The 9,399-nt window shown below is 38.1% G+C and overlaps 1 long non-coding RNA gene across 2 annotated transcripts; it reads right to left on the minus strand.

Moving 5' to 3' along the window:
* Positions 1–6,208: 6,208 nt before the first annotated feature.
* Positions 6,209–7,433, minus strand: LOC5577480. 2 transcript variants are annotated; one of them, XR_002502029.1, is made up of 4 exons: positions 7,349–7,433; positions 7,034–7,135; positions 6,853–6,969; positions 6,209–6,788 (listed from the first exon to the last, which is right to left on the minus strand). It is a non-coding gene; the product is annotated as an uncharacterized LOC5577480 (long non-coding RNA). The 2 variants fall into 2 exon arrangements; XR_002502028.1 differs by lacking the exon at positions 7,349–7,433 and having other exon boundaries at positions 7,034–7,326.
* Positions 7,434–9,399: the final 1,966 nt, after the last annotated feature.

Genomic DNA, 9,399 nt, shown 5'->3' on the forward strand with positions numbered 1-9,399 from the left:
CTCCACTCGAACTTTTGTCCCACTTTACTCTATGGGAGTTAAAAAAAAAACAAGCCATTGTATGGGAGCCAAAAAAACAAGAAGACTACAGTTAAATCTATCGGAGAAACATTTTTTTTTCACAAACATTCGTTGATGCATGCCTCTGAACTGCATTATAAATAACTGAAAGCTTTGAGTGTTCGGAATATTAGTCCAAACGGTAGGTGATAGGAGGCTCTGACGTCAAAAGGGACAGGTTCACAACGATCACGCACGGTGGCTTAAAACGTACACTTAAGCTACAGGGCGTGACCGCTTGCGCATAAGCACAAAATAACGGTTCACCCATATAAACTCAAATCATTCATTTAACGCCATATTGTTGATAAGGACTGTGACCTACTTGGAAAATTTTAAGTCCTGTATAGTTTTAAGGTGAAGATGAATCGAAGCCAAACCTCACATATTCAAAAGCACAAATCTGGCGAACCAAACATCCGTTCAAGCTGAAAACTTAATCGATTAGTCACTAGCTGGTGGTGACCAATCGATAAGGTTTTCCGCTCAAACAGGTATTCGGTTCTCCGGATTTGTGCTCATGAAAATTTGAAATTTGGCTTCGATTAATTTTCACCTTAATTAGCTTAAATTTGCATCATTCAAATTGAAGTTCGAGAATATGCTTCAGAGTTGTTGTATCATGTGTAAAAGTTATTTGCACTCAAGTACTATTCTATTTTTGGTTAAACATCGTTCAAACTTCTGCCATTAAATTGACAACACGAATTTCTGACATCACTTTAAGGCGAAATAGGCCGTCATTGAAATTTGTACGCGTCGTTGATGATTGTTGCTAATTTATCTCACGATTTTGAATCAAAGAAAATCAGTGGGTTTTGGACTGACACAGCTGAAAAAGTATCAGCATACCGTTTTGACTGATATTCCGAACACTTAAGGCCAACAGTGACTTCAAATGCATCTGATTGGTATAAATGGGCAGATATTTGTGTAAATTTTAATTTCCTCGCAAAACCCAACTGTTAGCTGTTGGGTGCACCGATAATAATGTTGATTTAATAAGTTCTAGTATTGTTTTTACGTTAAAGTATGGAACAACATTTTGATTCAAATGTCGAACACTGTGTTCATTCTGCCTCATATTCTGAACACCTTGATTCAAATTCCGAACAGCACGAATAAATCGTTTTCAAATGAATAATTTCGGAAATATATTTACTTGAGCTTGTTCTTCTGGTCTGAAACTAGAGAATCATCACTACTCCTGAGGTATAAATGATATTGGAGACGTTAAAATTGAATTGCAATTGACTGCCATTTCCTTGTTATTTGGTGACATATTTCAGCGAAACATTTCAATCAAATCGCCATACAAAAACCGAGTGTTCGGAATATGAGTCTGTTCGGAATTTGAGACGAAACGGTACTTTATGCATGTTGGCGCGTACAGTGATACTTTTTCAAGTCAATATAAACTATCAATACTGAGTTTTATCACTTCGAAATACAAGCTGAAAAGTCATCATTCTTGCCAAATCGAATGACGGGCTACTTAGTCTTAATGGTAAAATTCAAATTTCAACAAAAAAATGAAAAAAAATCATTCAAACTTTCATCCAAGGACGAACCAAATCATGCTTACTGTCACTCAATCCACTGACAACTTTGCCACCATCAAAGTAACCGCTCCTCCACGATAGTAGGGGATAGTAGGGGAGATGTCTGCAGGTTGGGCATAAGAGTGATTTTGAATTTTAGAAATTTTGGCTCCCCTATGTCTAAACGATTTTAATTATGGTAAATAGCATCCTCCCACGGTTTTAAATGTCTCAGGAGAAATTTAACTATGTGGCGTGTTTCAAACTATTGTGTTCAGCCCTCTATTTCTTCGTTATGATATGTTATTGAAAAGTGAACAAACTCTTCCTTTCAGCTACAACTTTGCCGAAGACCAAATTGTGATTGAACGTCAGGATAAATTGTTAATCGCTATTCGTGATCAAACGTCAACATCGTACCGCAAAATCGCTTGTGTTTGGATGTGATTTTAACCTCCAAAATGTGAAATTATCACCTCCAACTTAGTTCTTATACCCACTGTTATATGAATTATGGTGGCGCGTCGATTGTCGCAAGTTTCTCGTTAAACAGTCAATCATAAGGTGGGTTTGCATGCGGCAAGCAACAGTGCTGCTCCTAGCGGGAAGAATAGATCAAAGTAATCCGGCTACAACGAAAAAGCAATGTTGCTCTGAAAGAATGAGATCATCTCAGCAGTATTTAGCCAATAATCACAAATTATCCTGACATCCCTTCAAAGTGTGGTCTTCGGCAAAGTTGTAGCTGGAAAGATTTCACATGAGAAGAGTTTGTTCCCGTTTCCATAGATTTTCATATGAACTTCAAATGGCGTGTGGACAACCAAACTTCATCCAAATAATTTCAAATTTTTGGGGAATGATTTTCATCATAATTGACACTGTTCATGCATAGAAGAGCAAAAACTTCAAAATTTGCATCGGTCCATTGGGCATATTTTTAATATTTGTTCATTGAAACCGAATGAGTACTAGTATAAGTGAAATTCATGTGTTCCCCCGCCATCCTCCCCCAAATGATGGAAGTCGCTTTTCTCCGAATGTTGTTTCCCCAAACGCTACTTCCTTGAAAGCCAATTTTCCCGAGTATCCCGTTTCCCACCATGGCCAATTTCCCTGAAAAATCTTGGCACTCATAATTGTCATTACTTCATACATTTCAGGGTTGTGGACAAACAGGTAACACTACGGAACAAGTTTTTGTCCCAAGCACAAAAATATCGCTATTTAATTTGAGGTCATTAAATCTATTGACCTTTTTATAAGTGTCCTAGCACGTCTGGTTTTTGTTATAATGATTGTTAAAATGCTTTATTTAGTCACTTTTTCCCTTATTCTGCTTTCAGAAAAACCTGGAGCAAAACTCTAGAGGCATCAGAGAAACTTTCAGAGGCTATTATGCTACTATTCCACAGAATCCTCATATTCTCGAACTCTTCAGAAGCTTCAGGAATTCTTTCAGTTATTTCCCCAGAGATTTTTCCTGGAACACTTTCAGTGACTCCTACAGGGATCCCTTCATTTATTTCTCTAGAGTCCATCAATTTTTCAAGGGATGCTAAAGGAAATTCTCCAGTAATTTCATGTACAAGCATTTGAAATTTCACAAACAGTAAATCGACAGTAGTTTAAACAAACAACGCTGGTTTAGCATAAGTTATATTGATATTGGAATTAAGTAAGAATCGAAATCTGGTGACGCATTGGTCAATTTCACCTAACTGATTCATTTCATCCGATTTGGCCGTACACTGATACCCCCATTTACGTAAATTCCGTTTTGGTTATTCAAGTTACCATTTACCGAGAAAAAAACAGAATAAAATCTCGGTAGATCGAGAATCTTTTGGGTCGGAAATTTGTTCGACTTCCCTTTGTATAGAGTATACTTAGGTATTTGCCACACGATACAAATGGAAAAAAATCTGATGAAAGGTCTCACTCAAAAAATGAGATTTTTTTAAGAACAACTTTGTTGGTATAGTTTGTATCACGCTGTGCTTACATAATGCAGCATCCAATTATTATGTAAGCTTAAATTGAAAATGCAGTTTGAAATAAATTTCACATGAGCTGAAATTTGCATCAAACCAATACCAAATGCAAGATCAATACCAAACGCAAGATATAAGTTGAACCACAGGCAAACAGAAGTAACACTGACAAAATTTCCATCAACCATGCATTTCACGATCATTTCAAAATCGCTTTGTTCCAAACTTAACAACCAGAGGCGCACGCTTAGCTTAACTTCGTGTTGGATGTTTCACATGATAGCCATTGTAGCTGTTTGGTTATAAATTGTAGATTTTTGTTTTGTTTATAGCGTTGTTTGTTGGACCCTTCATGTTTCTTGTGCAAGAACAGAAGGAATACCACTAGATGAAAGCTTAACAAATTTACACTGAATTGGAACACGCACACATCACTGAAATTTTGACCAGAAGTTCATTTCCTCATTAAAACTCAAAATATTGGTTGACTGGGTTATTTTCCTGAATGAATGGGTCTATATATAGTCTGCTCTGCGTGATATAAAATTTCTTACTTTTTACTAGTAGAAGCATTAGACTTAGAACGTTAATGTCGCGATTGTTCGTGTGACCAACATTTAGTTTGCCACGCTCTGACAGCTTGAGTACCGGGTCTATAAGTGTAAAATCATTTTGTTTTAACCAAAATAAAACATTCTCTACAACATGGCACTGAACAAACAAGCAAAAAATTTCAATAGTAAGTATTAATAAAATAATTATGTTTTGTGATAACAGCACAACTTGCATTCAACTACTTGTATTTCTATTCTTTTGCTGCGAGCCTTGTTTTCAAATCTCCCATGAGCGAGAGCGGGATAGGTAATGCCAACACGGGGCTCGTAGTAAAAGTCAAGATAACAAAATGATTATAGCGGAGTTCACAGCCTAATACCTGTTGTTATCTTCGAAATGTCATTTTGGAGAACTGGAGTACTCGCGTTTCGAATTTCGACCAACTTCGCCACATCGCCGCTCGATTTTCGATGATGCGCATCGTGCGCATCATGCACATTGAGCTCTCGCCGAGCGGTGTCACGAACATGTGCGCAAATTTGCTGGTTGCAAATACTGCCGTTTGATTTTGCTGGTAACAGCTGATCTTTGTTTATATTTTCAACCAGCATTCTTGAAATAGTGTTGGTGACATGTAACGTGTATGTACACGAGTGCAGAAACCACTATAGCCGAGTGCTTAGATGAGCACTATGGACCAATGCACGAGTTCACTAATCTGACGTTTGAGCGGTGCCGAATTCACTCGTTGTCATGGCCACATAAATAACACGGCACCGCAGAAAAGTCAAATAATGAACTCGTGCATCGGTCCATAGCAAAGTTGTGGCGCGGAGAAATTGATCAAAAATCGAACATCGTACGATGGTTAGCGTTTAAAGAATAGTGATTGTATGATCTTATCTATGGGTGAACTGAATTCATTTGCAATTATTTAGAATAGAACTATAGATACGTCCTCTTCAAATAAATGCTCAAAATCAAAATAGAATGTCTATAATATAGCTCATCAAGAGTCCATCAACATGTACTAGAAAAAATATCACTATTGTAGTTAGGTTTACATAAACATTTGAAATTTCACTTCCTATACCTTGCCGGGTAAAATTGTCGACGCTTCACGCATCGAGAAAACTTTTTCCAGATTACTGCACCGTACCTTCGTAGGGTCGAATAGAAATCGTAAGAAACATGTTTCGAACCATTATGGCATCGAATAGATGCTAATGAAGGATGTTGATGCTAATACCCAGACAACCAAAATGTACGTATAACGACATTACCTGGAGGCTTTGTATGTGCAAAATGTCGCTTATAAGATGTCGCGAAAAGGCTTTCTACGTACAATAGTGGAGGCGATATGCGTGCATTTATTATGTGATGAATAATAACATACATTGCGAGTGTATACATATTCTACCGAACTAACCTGTGATCTTATGCGACTTAACTAATGATAACAAATGTTGATTTGACAGTTGCTACGAATAGATTCGACTTACTTTGTACGAGTGTACGGGACGAAGCAAAATGTACAAATGAACTCAGAAAAAAGTGTTTTATGCGAGGAAACTCATCAATCTGACGAGTTTATCCACAGTGTTTTGCGGGTTTGATGTAATTAGTACGAATAAACGAGTTATAACGTGATCTTTCATGCGATTTCTGGTTGTCTGGGTAGATCCATTGCGCGTCATGCTAGCTAAGCCTTCGACGATAAAAGATTATGCAAATAAATTTGCATCTCGATGGTGAGGAAACTGGATCTAGGTGCTTTTAACATTCCAGTCAGATGAAAAAATATTGATGGTTATTTGTTGACAGATTTAAGGCTGAAGAACCCATCATCCAGTCATCAAAAATTTAAAACCAATTTTTTACATTCAATGAAATGTTCATGAAAATCTTTCTTCGTAATACAAATGGCAGTACAATGATAAGCTTTCACGAAAATTGCTTCAAAGTTGTGCAAACAATTTGGTTTTAAAATTGTATGATTATTTTTCTCTCGAGAGGATTGTATATTGTGATATTCAAAATAAAAGATAACGCATTATCTTTTTGAATGTTTAATTGGAAAATGGGAATTAAGTAGTATTTATTATTTCCTCCAATTCAATCATCTCAGCACTGTCTCTTGTTCTGCTCATTTTTTGTTTAGAGTAGTTTGTAAAATAAATGAATTTCAGTAAAATATAAAGAGCCCAAGCAGTTTTGATTATTGATCCACACTGAGATATAACATTCTGTTTGTCTTCGTTCATATACAATGCCGTCACTTCCAAAGCTTCAGTAAAGATGACCATTATTTCAGTCCAATCAGCTCGTTCCGTCTGCATTTCGCAATACCATTTATAAGCATCGCGAGCTTTCCCACCTATGGTGATGACATTTGCCACTAGGACCATGAACACGCCATTTGATCACGTCGCGAACTAGATTAATTACGAAGGACCCATAAATTATAATCTCGATCAATACCAGTCCCCATTTGCCACGACCGGTGTAGGACACAGTACGTTCGTAGTATTCTGGAGTTTCGCCAGCAACTTCAAGCACCATGAACCCAGTACTTGAAATCCAGCGGGCACAGCGTGACCAAAAAGGTCAGCAATATGGAGGCAGCCTTCCAGAGCATCTGAAAAACAATACAAAACAGTCATTCTGTAATTGTCCGATGATGAACCACTTAAAATATTTACAACATATGTAGGCTCTTCGATTGTCCTCAAGCGACGGCTGTCCATATTCAGTGATGCTGGATTATCCAGATTAGGTAGGTCTTGTTCTCTCGTCATAATGGTCTGATTATTATCTATCTGAATAGTTTAGCAAAAAAAGTTCTCAAATTTGACGGAGCTTAACATAAAACTCACAACTTACCGGAAAATTTGGTTCAAAACCAATTGAAATGCTTTCCATGCCATCAACTACCATAATTTGCGCAAGGTCACGCCTCAAATGCTGTATGGCACCTTATAACACCTGCAAAGAAAGAAAAAGTGTATTTACTTTATCATAAGTTGATCATTCTGCTCAATTATATGTATTTCATTTATCAATTTATTATTTATGTAGATAATGAGGATGTAGTTTGTATGATTGAAGTAATGAGGTAAAAGATTTTTGAAGAATATGGGACGTGTTTAATATCAAGTGTATGTCACAACTTTTTGCGATCGCATTTGTTGCACGTACGTTTCTTGGGATTAACTTTCAGGCTATAGGGCATACTACTCCACAAATACATGTTCACTATGACCGCACAACAGCAGAATTAAAAAAAAAGAAAAAAAGTAAGAGGTTGTTTCCGAGATACGACCGCCAAGTTGACGTTGGATAACGTTAGCTTCTTCTATTTCCTGATTTAGGACCGTCACGAACTTATGAAAGATTTCTAGGTACTGACAAAAAACCTAATCAATTTTCAAACTATTTGTTGCATGTCAATTCTGATCTATTAAGGACATTGAGTGTTATTGTTTGGTTGGTTCGGTTAACACTTCAACACCGATAGAACCGGTCGATGGAAGATGAAGCATGAGCGGTAACTTTTGCTCTCCTAACAAATATACCGGTTGAACGTTAGGTCCATTCATGATCCTCTAAGATTGGTTGCTTTAGTGGATTCCGAAGCCAGTTTGAGGTTGAGGCTCTTGTCCATGAAGTCCTCTAACTCTGTGTACTCCTCTTTGCTCAAATCGATGTTGAAGTTACCTGTCACGATGATTGGCATGGTCTCCTTTTGATACTCGAAGAAGTTCCGCGCCATAAAGAACTTCTTCTGCTTCATTGTGGTATCCGGAGAAATGTAGAGGCAAACCAGTAGTGGCCGACAATTCATTATAGTGATCTCGGCAGCGCAAATATTACCATAATCATCTGACAAGCCAAGCTCCACATCATAACAGGTGCAGAGTTTTCGAATCTTGTGCGCCACAGCAATCGTTGTTGCTGGCGGTGAAATCGATCAGGACTTCTAGATTAAGGTCACGGGACGGTGTTTTAATCACCCTCTCCATTTGAAAAAATTATCTCAAGTGACACTCAATATATCGATGCGAAAAATGTATCACTAGCATTATATATATGTAGTGCACAACCCATTAAATTTTCAGTTTAATCGGTTCACCTAAACTAGAGATTTGCTTCTGCAAAGTTATGATGATAATTGTTAGAGTGAGACAAAAGATAGGGAAAATAACACGGTCTCCCGTGTCACCTTAAGACCGATCTGCGATTCCAGAGCGCGACCGTCATGGCCCTGTAGGAAGCGAGCGTGGCCTAACTGGTCGGTTTGTTTGAGGATACCAACCTGTACGCGATCCACGCCAAGCGTGTCACCATCATGCCGAAGTACATCCAGCTGGCTCGTCGTATCCGTGGCGAAGGCGCTTAAATTGCATTGAAGCACAATTTCAAACAACAACCCTTTACAGGGCCACAATTGAATAAATAATATTTAGTTATCAATTGTAATTTCGAATGATAAGCTTTCAACGGAGATAAATGGCAAACAAAGTTGTATCTAGGTTCTCGTCACTAGGGTCGGGCGGCGGTAGCATTTTTGCAGTCTTCTCTGTGTGTGTATTTCGATTCGACAATTTCTTACCAAATCAAAACGTCAACAAAGCTGTTGCTGATAAGTTTTGGCTCTTTGTTCGCCAAGTTGATACTGATCACTCTAGCATGCGACGACGACAACGGCATCATTCAATCATCACTAATTGCGAGGCAAACCGTGATGGATTCTTAATTCAAGTGCCGTTTGCGATTTACCTGACCGCGCGCGCACAATGGGAATTTTATTTCTTGACACTGTGATTCTCGAGAAGCATTATTTAGCCGTGATAAATGATTGCATGCAAATTACTGACCAAAATCTGAATCAATCACATCCAATCACCAGTAATGTCGCTCTTCACGGTGGAAAATTCTCACAACTCTTTCAAAATGAAATGGTCGTCCTGAAAAGGACGGTTGGTCACCGTCGATCAAACTGGGTTGTCAATCCATTGTTAGACAGAAATACACCAAAAGATTACCGAAGACGATTAAATCGAAATGCAGTCGGTAATTTTGTACTTCGTTGTTTTCGTTGGTTTGCTCACTCCTCCGACGGCAATTTTCAAGGTTTCTAGACGAGTTCTCCACGAATTTGTTGGTGCAGCTGGATGCCCATGGCCATGATGAGCGATTTCACGGAACCTGCAGCATTTAGCTTGGGTTGGGAATAAAAAAGAGCAGAA

This window comes from Aedes aegypti, chromosome 3 (assembly GCF_002204515.2).
Source record: "Aedes aegypti strain LVP_AGWG chromosome 3, AaegL5.0 Primary Assembly, whole genome shotgun sequence".
In the NCBI taxonomy this organism is placed as follows: domain Eukaryota; kingdom Metazoa; phylum Arthropoda; class Insecta; order Diptera; family Culicidae; genus Aedes; species Aedes aegypti.